Below are 8740 nucleotides of genomic sequence, written 5' to 3' on the forward strand. Positions count from 1 at the left end.
TGGAGACAACATAGATTAAAGAATTATCAAAAGATAATTTTGATAATGTGTAGATAATGATAATGCTTTAAATAATGCTTATTAATCCAGATTCTGCCCCATCCACGGATCAGCCGGAAGAACAATTCCACTCCCAGACTGAGGAGAAGGGAGGTTTGGTATCAGTAACTTTGCCTAACACTTTGGTCATCCTCTTGATTTACCAAAGGTTTAATCTCTGGCATCCAAAGTAACATTATTAAAGGAAGGAATTTTAAGAATCTCTTTTTAACAAAGTTTTAAACAAACAGAAAAGGCAAAAAGATAGTTGTGGAAAGCAGGATGAAAGAAAGAGACAAATTAGGGTATGGCAGTCAGTGGCTCCTTGTGTTCGAGAGTCTGATCAGGAGGTCATGGGTAAAAGCTGTCCCTGTCTAGCTGTCTGCTGCTTGATCTGGGATTCTTGGGAAAATTGTTTCCTTTGTAGTTCCATTTGCTTCAGAAGAATCCTGAGGGAGTTTCAGCTTTAGATCTCCTGTCAATATGGAAGCCCAGAATGTGGGTGTATTATCGATATCTTGGGAATCATGAATCTAGTGGGGGTAATTCCTTGGAATTTCATTGCAGTATTTGTATTTAATGGTACCTGATAAGGTCCATTCCAACAGGTACACCTCAGGTTTAAGACTACCAACACAGAAGGCAGATAAGGCATATAGCTATGACATTTCTATAGGGAGATCAGTGTAATCCTGGAAGGTGAACAGTCTGAGATCAGGATAGCTTCATTTTACAGGACTGGATTTTTGGCCACTCAATTTTGACAGGAAAGATTTCAAGTAGAGCTGTTAAGAGATGTTGTCTAATGGTTAGATTCTTTTCATATCCATCCATGGTGAATTTCTGATCCATATGTTTGACACCATTTTTTAGAAAATTATTTTTGAATTCTTCTATTGGTCACATTTATTTATTCATTTTTATTTCAGAGTTTTTTTTTTTTTAGTTGAAGTATACTCAGTTTATAATGTGTCAATTTCTGGTGTACAGCATAATGTTTTAGTCATACATATACATACATATATTCATTTTCATAATCTTTTTCATTTTCATAATTATAGGTTACTATGAGATATTGAATATAGTTCCCTATGCTATACAGTATGAACTTGTTGTTTATCTAATATATATAGTAGTTAGTATCTGCAAATCTTCAACTCCCAATTTATCCCTTCCCACCCCCTTTCCTCCCTGGTAACCATAAGTTTGTTTTCTACGTCTGTGAGTCTGTTTCTGTTTTATAAATGAGTTCATTTGTGTCTTTTTTTAAAGATTCCACATATAGGTGATATAATAGTATTTGTCTTTCTCTTTCTGGCTTACTTCACTTGGAACGGCAGTCTCCAGTTCCATCCATGTTGCTGCAAATGGCATTACTTTATTCTTTTTTATGGCCGAATAGTATTTCATTGTATAAATATACCACAGCTTCTTTATCCAGTCATGTGTCGATGGACATTTAGGTTGTTTCCACGTCTTGCTGTTGTAAACAGTGCTGCTATGAACAATGTGGGTACATGTATCTTTTTGAATTAAGAGTTCCCTCTGGATATATATGCCCAGGAGTAGGATTGCTGGATCATATGATAAGTCTAGTTTTAGTTTTTTAAGGAATCTCCATACTGTTTTCCACAATGGCTGCACCAAACTACATTCCCACCAACAGTGTAGGAGGGTTCCCTTTTCTCCACACCCTCTCCAGCGTTTATTGTTTGTGGACATTTTAATGATGGCCATTCTGACTGGTGTGAGATGATATCTCATTGTAGTTTTGATTTGAAACATTAATGGTACTGAGGACTTTTCATGTGTCTGTTGGCCATTTGTATATCTTCATTAGAGAATTGCTTTCTAGGTCTTCTGCCCATTTCTGGATTCCAAGATCGCATGAGAACTGCTTGTGTAATGTGAGAAACAGGCCACAGCATGAGCAGAGGAGTGGGGTCTCTGTGTCACGGGCTCCCATTCAGCTCCAGGATGGGAGGAAGAAGAGGAGAGAAAGATGTGCTTGCTTTGTTCCTGGGAGCTCCAACCTACTTGAAGGCCCAGGAGCAACATCTTGTGTGCCCTTCAAGATTCATCTCAGGATTTCCAGACCAAAACGGACCTTTGAGATTCCTCCCATTCCTAGCAATCCTGGAAACTTGATGCCATCGCAGACTCCTTCCAGCTCTGAGATGTCTTGTACATTAGAGCAGATTTCATGCCTGCTTGGATGTCTGGACCCCACCTGTGGTGCATGGGCAGCCCTGGGACTGCAGTGTAGTTCATACACTCTATATTTCCCCTACACATTAAGGCGAGTGTAGAATGTGCCTAAGGCCAGGAGAATCCAGCACCTTCCACCCAGCCATTCTGAATTATTTTAAGAATCCCTAGATTTCTAATGAGCTAACTTGAGGGTAGCCTTGTATTACCAAAAGGTTTTATAAATAATTTAACAACAATGCTCTGAATAGTGTTATAATTTATTGTATTTTATTTAATTAATAATATGTCAACTGAAAAATATAAAAATAAAACATCCCTTCAACAGAGCCATCATGTTGAACATTAATGACCATGGTCTAAGGTTGCATTTAGGAAATATAGAGGATCGAGCCAAAGCCTTCCTCAATGCAGAACATCCCTAGAATAACTAAAATTCCCGAAGCTGCAGTTCAAATTTATTTGGTTTAAAATAAAAATTTTCTTCTGATTTTAAATCATATGCATTCATTAAAGAGAACTTGAAAAATGTAGACACTTTCAAAGAAGAAATAAAAATCACCATCACCCATGACTCAGAGATAGTCACTGGTAACATTTTTAATATATTTCCTTCTAGTTTTTTTATGCATGTTATGTGTTGTTGTATAAAACTGAGATTATTCTGTTTAGAAAATTTTGCATCTTTTTTGTTCACCTAACATGATTTTGTAAGTTATTTCCACATCCCACTTAACAATTCCGAATTCTTTGAAATTAGCACCATGTTCCTTCAGCCACAGTATTCTAGAACATGGATGGTCCCTGTTTTTGTTGTGGTTATTGTTCGTTTTTAGTGATTCCTCTTTTGCTGATCATTTAGATTATTTCCAGTTTTTGTAATTACAAGTAATGCAACAACCCCCTTTCCTGGAACCTGTCTTTGGGAAACAGTCTGAAATTCATGCTAAATCTTATTACTGGCTCAAGCTGGGATTTAAGCTTAAGACTGTGTGCAATGCACTTGCCAAACCAGTATCTGGAGTAAGGTTCCACTTTGCTCTGGCTTTAGGGAACTAGTTTTTTGAAAAGTGCGGAGTCAAATACCCCAACTTCAATCAGTCGAGTGTTCTGCTTAGCTCATTTTAACTCAGTGGAAGGGAGACGGTGCCCATGGCTGAGCCCGAGGGAGGCATCAGAACAGAGAGTAGGGGAGTGGAGGAGAGTTAGGAGTGGCGGCTGGGGGTTCACTTAGATGGTATCAGGGTTTCTGGTGTCTTAGGTTAGGACAAATCCCACTGGCCAAACGCATTACCACAGATTGCCTGGTAATGGATTCCTCTGCCCATCTTTCTTTGCCCCTGCGAACTTCCCTCTCCAGAATCCCTGCCCTCTCTATCTTCATCTCTGTTCTGTACCAGCCACTTTGGTCTTCTATCTGTAACTTTTGAGAACATGGTTGCCAGTCTAAACTGCCCTGGACTGAGATCAGGGGACAGGAATTCCCTCACAACTGACAGACCTCGTCATCTCTGTATTAGGATAAGCTAGTTAAAGCTATCATAACCAACAGCAGCAAAATCTTAGTGCCTTTATCTCATCAGGTGTATTTCTCACTCAGGTAGCTGTCATCCCATGGGGTACGACTCAACAATCCAGTCTGCTTGGACTCTGTGGCATCTTGATCTTAAGACAGAATTTCAGGATGACCATGGCAGGTGATGAGTGGGCAGAAAACCGAGCATTATCTCTTAAGTGTGTCAACCTGGAAGCTACACACAGTTACAGCCTTTGGGTCAAAGCTAAGCACGTGAGCTCACCTGATTTCCCAGGATCACCAAAACATGATTGTCGATATATCCAGGAAGAAGAGAGAACTGGAAATAATTGGTGAGCAATATGACGTCTATCTGAATTACCAAAAAAAAAAAAAAAAAAAAAAGAGAGAGAGAGAGATCTTAAAATATAGTCCAAACACAGTAATTAGAGAAAAACATCATTATTAAATATGTGCACACAGCATTGATAAACAGTGGCTTAGGAGAGCATCCATTATATAGATTTTATGTTTCAAACAGAATTTGTTGTTTACAAATATGTGAAGCTGTATGCCTCATGATGAAAACAGCTACATCAGATTAACCTGGATATCATGATGGAGCTCAGAGTAACCCAGGAATCTATCTTTATTTTCCATACAAACCGCATCACTTAAAGGGAGAGTGTTACGATTTAGCTAATTGCGAAAGGATGGCAGGCAGGCTTCAATCTGTGTGCCATGGCTGTTTGATCGGTGCTAAACTTCTTGAGACTCAACTGCTGTGCTGAGCAGGCGGCATCTAGGCTCAGGGACGAAGAGAGCAGTGGTTCATCCATTCAACAGACATTTACAAAGCACTGCCTGTGAAATAGGCACTCTACCAAGTGCTGATGCTTGCAGCCCACGTGGAGCTTACACTGTCAGTATCATGTAGTGCTGTCTGTCATGGGATGTCTGCATGCGTGCACATGTGTGTGGTAGGTCAGGGCAGTGGAGGCATGTTATTGTCTTCATATTTCTGACTCTGAGCTAATGTGACTGTTCAGTTAGTGCCAGACTAATTCAAGCAGTAGTAGTAACTGCTAATCAGCTGTCTCTCACATGCACCCCCATAAGAAGGATGTAGGTTTTGAAGTGCTTTCCCCTGATCACGATGAGTCCTGCAGAACTAACCATATGCTTTGTCCCTGTGACATGTGTTTTCAAAGAAACTAAAGGTGTTACTAGAGTACCATCTCCTTTTATGTTTCTCTTTGCCTAGCTCATTCTTCTGGCTCCTCTGTGAGACTTTACTTATTCTTTCAGGTCTCAGATTCCATTTCCTCACATGGAATTTTCTATTGTCTTCGAAAGCTTAAACTAGTAAGTGGGAACAATATTAATTTCCCCTCTTCATCCCCTAAGTTTGTTATTTTAAACCCACCTAGGATGCAGCAGAAGGCATGCCACCTTTCCTCAGCGATTGCTTCAGGAGAAGTGGTGCAGAGGCCTGCAGGATCTCCAAAGGGGCTCATTCCTGGCTGGGACTCTGGGATGGCTTCCTCATAGAATCTGCACCATGAAACTCAAGTGAAATGGTGCACAACACAGAAAGAGTTGAGGCGGGACCATCACGGTCAATTTACCGGTTTCCTGTCTCCCTTTGTTCTCACCAACTTGCCTCTCCTGCCTCCCACCCCTACCCCCCAGGCTGTCTCATTCCAGAGAGCCCAGGGCGTATTTGGGACCTTCTCATGGTGTAGTGGGCAGCAAGTCAAGTACTGTGCCAGCCTTGAGTAGCAAAGTGCTGTATAATACATTGGGCTATTGGCAAAAATTAAAAAGGAAAAAGAAAAATGAATTTATTTCCAAAGAAAAATGAGAAATACACTGTTTCACATTTTTCTTCTTCCTTATTACCTCTATATCTACATAATAAGTAAAAGTGTAAGAACAGATTTTCCAAAATATTTTCTCTGTTGGGACCCATGGAATATTTAGCACTCATAATGACATATAGATACACACAAGCACACACACACCCAGATTAGGAACTAGATGTTAAAACACCACACCTATCTGCCAAAAGACATTTCAGAATCATTATGGGAAACTTTTTAAAGCTGTCCCGTTGGGGTAAAGATCCTTTTGATCTCTGAGTATTCATTATCTGAGCCCACAGTTGCATATGGAAAGACAAGTGATTCTTAGGAGAAAATTCTCCGTAATAGTGTGCCCACTTAGAAAATCAGTCTTCACTCAAACAACCCTCCCTGTTTTAACACTAGAGTTTTAACCCTGCCCATTGGGTCAATATCTTTAACATTTTTGGTGCTCAGTACAGCTCAGCTAAATTTCAGGGTATGGGAAACATTTGACAACCCAAATGCAAATAAAACATAAATAGATTGCAAAGTGAAATCGCAAGTCTTACAGAAGACCCAAGTTTTCATAAAGTTGTTGACAGCGACATGGAGCAAAGCCTTTGACAACTGGAGATCTAGCCCAGCTGGATGAATTAAAAACAGAAGAGACAATTGAAATGGATGATGACAGTATAGGTGTTTAAAAAGAGGATTATTTGAACTGTAAGAACACAGATGGAATACCTGGATACTTGAAAAATGATCTGCTTTATAATCTTGCTTCTTGCCAAAAATGAAGTGAAGAATGTCAGAGTCCACAGGAACGTTAGAAATTTTTAGTCCAATGGTCTCACTTTGGGGATGAAGATCCAGAGGGGTTGAAAGTGTTGTCCAAGGTCCTGCTGCTGGTGATGAAGCAGAACGAGACGGCAGGTCTGCCTGGTCCCTCCAGCCAGCGTCGTGCTTGGCTTCTTTCTTCTCATACCCACATCCCACCCATGGGCAGTCCTTGTCCACCTTTTTTTTTTTCTTTTTTCTTCTTGGTGGAGGGTGGGTAATTAGGTTTACTTATTTCCTTATTTTTATAGGAGGTACTGGGGATTGAACCCAGGACCTCGTGCATGCTAGGCATGTGATCTGCCGCTGAGCGATACCCTCTCCTCCACCTCCCCCACCCGCCTCTCCTTCAAAGCCTACCTGGATCTAACCACTTCTCCTCCCCGTGTCCCTCACCTGGGTGGGTGCGGACCTTTCCAACTGGCCTCCCAACCCCTCTCCTTGTCCCTGTGTTGTCTGTTCCCCACACAGCAGCCCTTACCATCCTTCTAGAACAGGTCAGGCCTGATTCCTCCTCGGCGCAAACCTTCCAGCGGCTTCTCATCTCGCCCAAAGTAAAGCCCCGCGTCCTCGCTGAGGTTCTAAGGCCCACTCATCTCGCTCCTGTTGCCCTCTGTGCTGGCTGTCGTCCGTCTCGCCTCCTCCAGAATGTGCTCCACTCACCTGGCCTGTCCCTCCACGCCCTGAGATCACTCCCTGCTCAAGGTCTTTGTGCTTCTTTCCCTTCTGCCCAGAAGGCTGTTCCCCAGACACCTCACTTCCTTTCCGTCCTTTTCACATGTCCTGAGCCCCAATGTTAAAAGAGCACTCCACCTCGTCATCCTTTGCTGCTAGATTTTTCTTCATTAGACAATGATCCAGGCCTGACATATAGGTTTCTACGTCTGTCATCTGCTTTCCCGTATCAGAATATCAGTTCTGTACCCAGTGTGCATTTCAGTGTCTGCACCAGGCACCCGTGTCTCCTCTGTTTGCAGGGACCGTTAGAACACAAACGCCGTTAGGAGATGCTAAATAAGTAATTCCCGAATAAGAAAAGGAATCAGTCACAGGAATGACGAAGTAAGTTATATTATCTATATTGGAGTTACATATAAGAAAATTGTTTTAAAAGTCAGATGGTTTGCCAACTTTCTTCCCCCAACAGCATTTCACCCTGCTGTGCATCTGTCTGCCCCACGCACCCCTCTGCCCCCCTCGCCAGTGCTCTTTGCCAGGGTGAAGCCTTACCAGGGAACCGGAAGACCACTAGGGTCCTGCTTCTTAGTCTTTCAGTGAAGAGACGAGGGCAAAGCCGTTCATTCAGAGCTTCAAGATCACAGACGTGCCGGGGCTCTGGGCCTTCTGCTCATCGGGAAGAAATTACTCACGTGAATGAAGGGCTTTTTAAATACATTTTATTTTAAACTTAGAATTTAGGCCGTTCTCTCTGTCAAAGATTACATATGTGGTTTCTGGGCATTTGGCCCTCTGTCTGTGCTCTTGTATTTTGGCCAGGAGGAAGGAGGAAATTCTCCCTAAGTTGTCAGACTTGTAGTGAGAAAAGAAGTTGAAATTCCTGTTCAAACTCAGCTTCTTTGAATTTTTTTTCTTTCTGTTTTTCTTTTTGTGGGGCAGGGGTGAGTGCCAAACTGGAGAGTTGGGCAGAAGAGGGAAGCTTCCATGTTAAGGTGCATGTACTGTTTGGAGACATTTTTTTCCTGAAAGTTTGGGGAACTTTTTAGGACCGAGGGTTTAAAAAAATTATCAGTTAGCACGGGAGAAGGGAAATTTAGGGAATATGAGAGGTGAGGAGATGGGGAACTCAGTCAGGAGTAAAGGCAGTTATTACAGCTGAAGGAAGTTGGGCCATGTGCCAGGAAGAAGTGTGTGACACACACCAGAGGCAGGGCAGTGACTCACACCCCAGCGCAGGTGAACAGCTACCTCGCCTGGAACGGCTGGGTTGCTCTCCTTTCGGGGGCATTGATGTCTGGGAGCAGAAGATGACTCAAGGTGACCATTTGGCTTTTCTAACCGTTGACCCTGGGTTACTCCACTAAATTTCAGGCTCAGCAATACTTAACTCATTTGGTGGCAATTGATCTGACAAATTGGCACCTGGAAGATTTTCAGCACAGGAAGAGTCTGTCGCATCTCCAGTCCCCTCCCCGACAACAGAATCAGCTTGGGAGAGTTTGGAGAATGGTGCTAAAAACCCCATCCCCTGCCCCTGGCTCTGCCCCGGCAGCGCTTGCCTGTAACATCGCGGCGTGGAGGCTCCCTGCGCTGGAGGATGAAAGCGAGCCCGACC

This window comes from Camelus dromedarius, chromosome 21 (assembly GCF_036321535.1).
Source record: "Camelus dromedarius isolate mCamDro1 chromosome 21, mCamDro1.pat, whole genome shotgun sequence".
NCBI classification, from domain to species: domain Eukaryota; kingdom Metazoa; phylum Chordata; class Mammalia; order Artiodactyla; family Camelidae; genus Camelus; species Camelus dromedarius.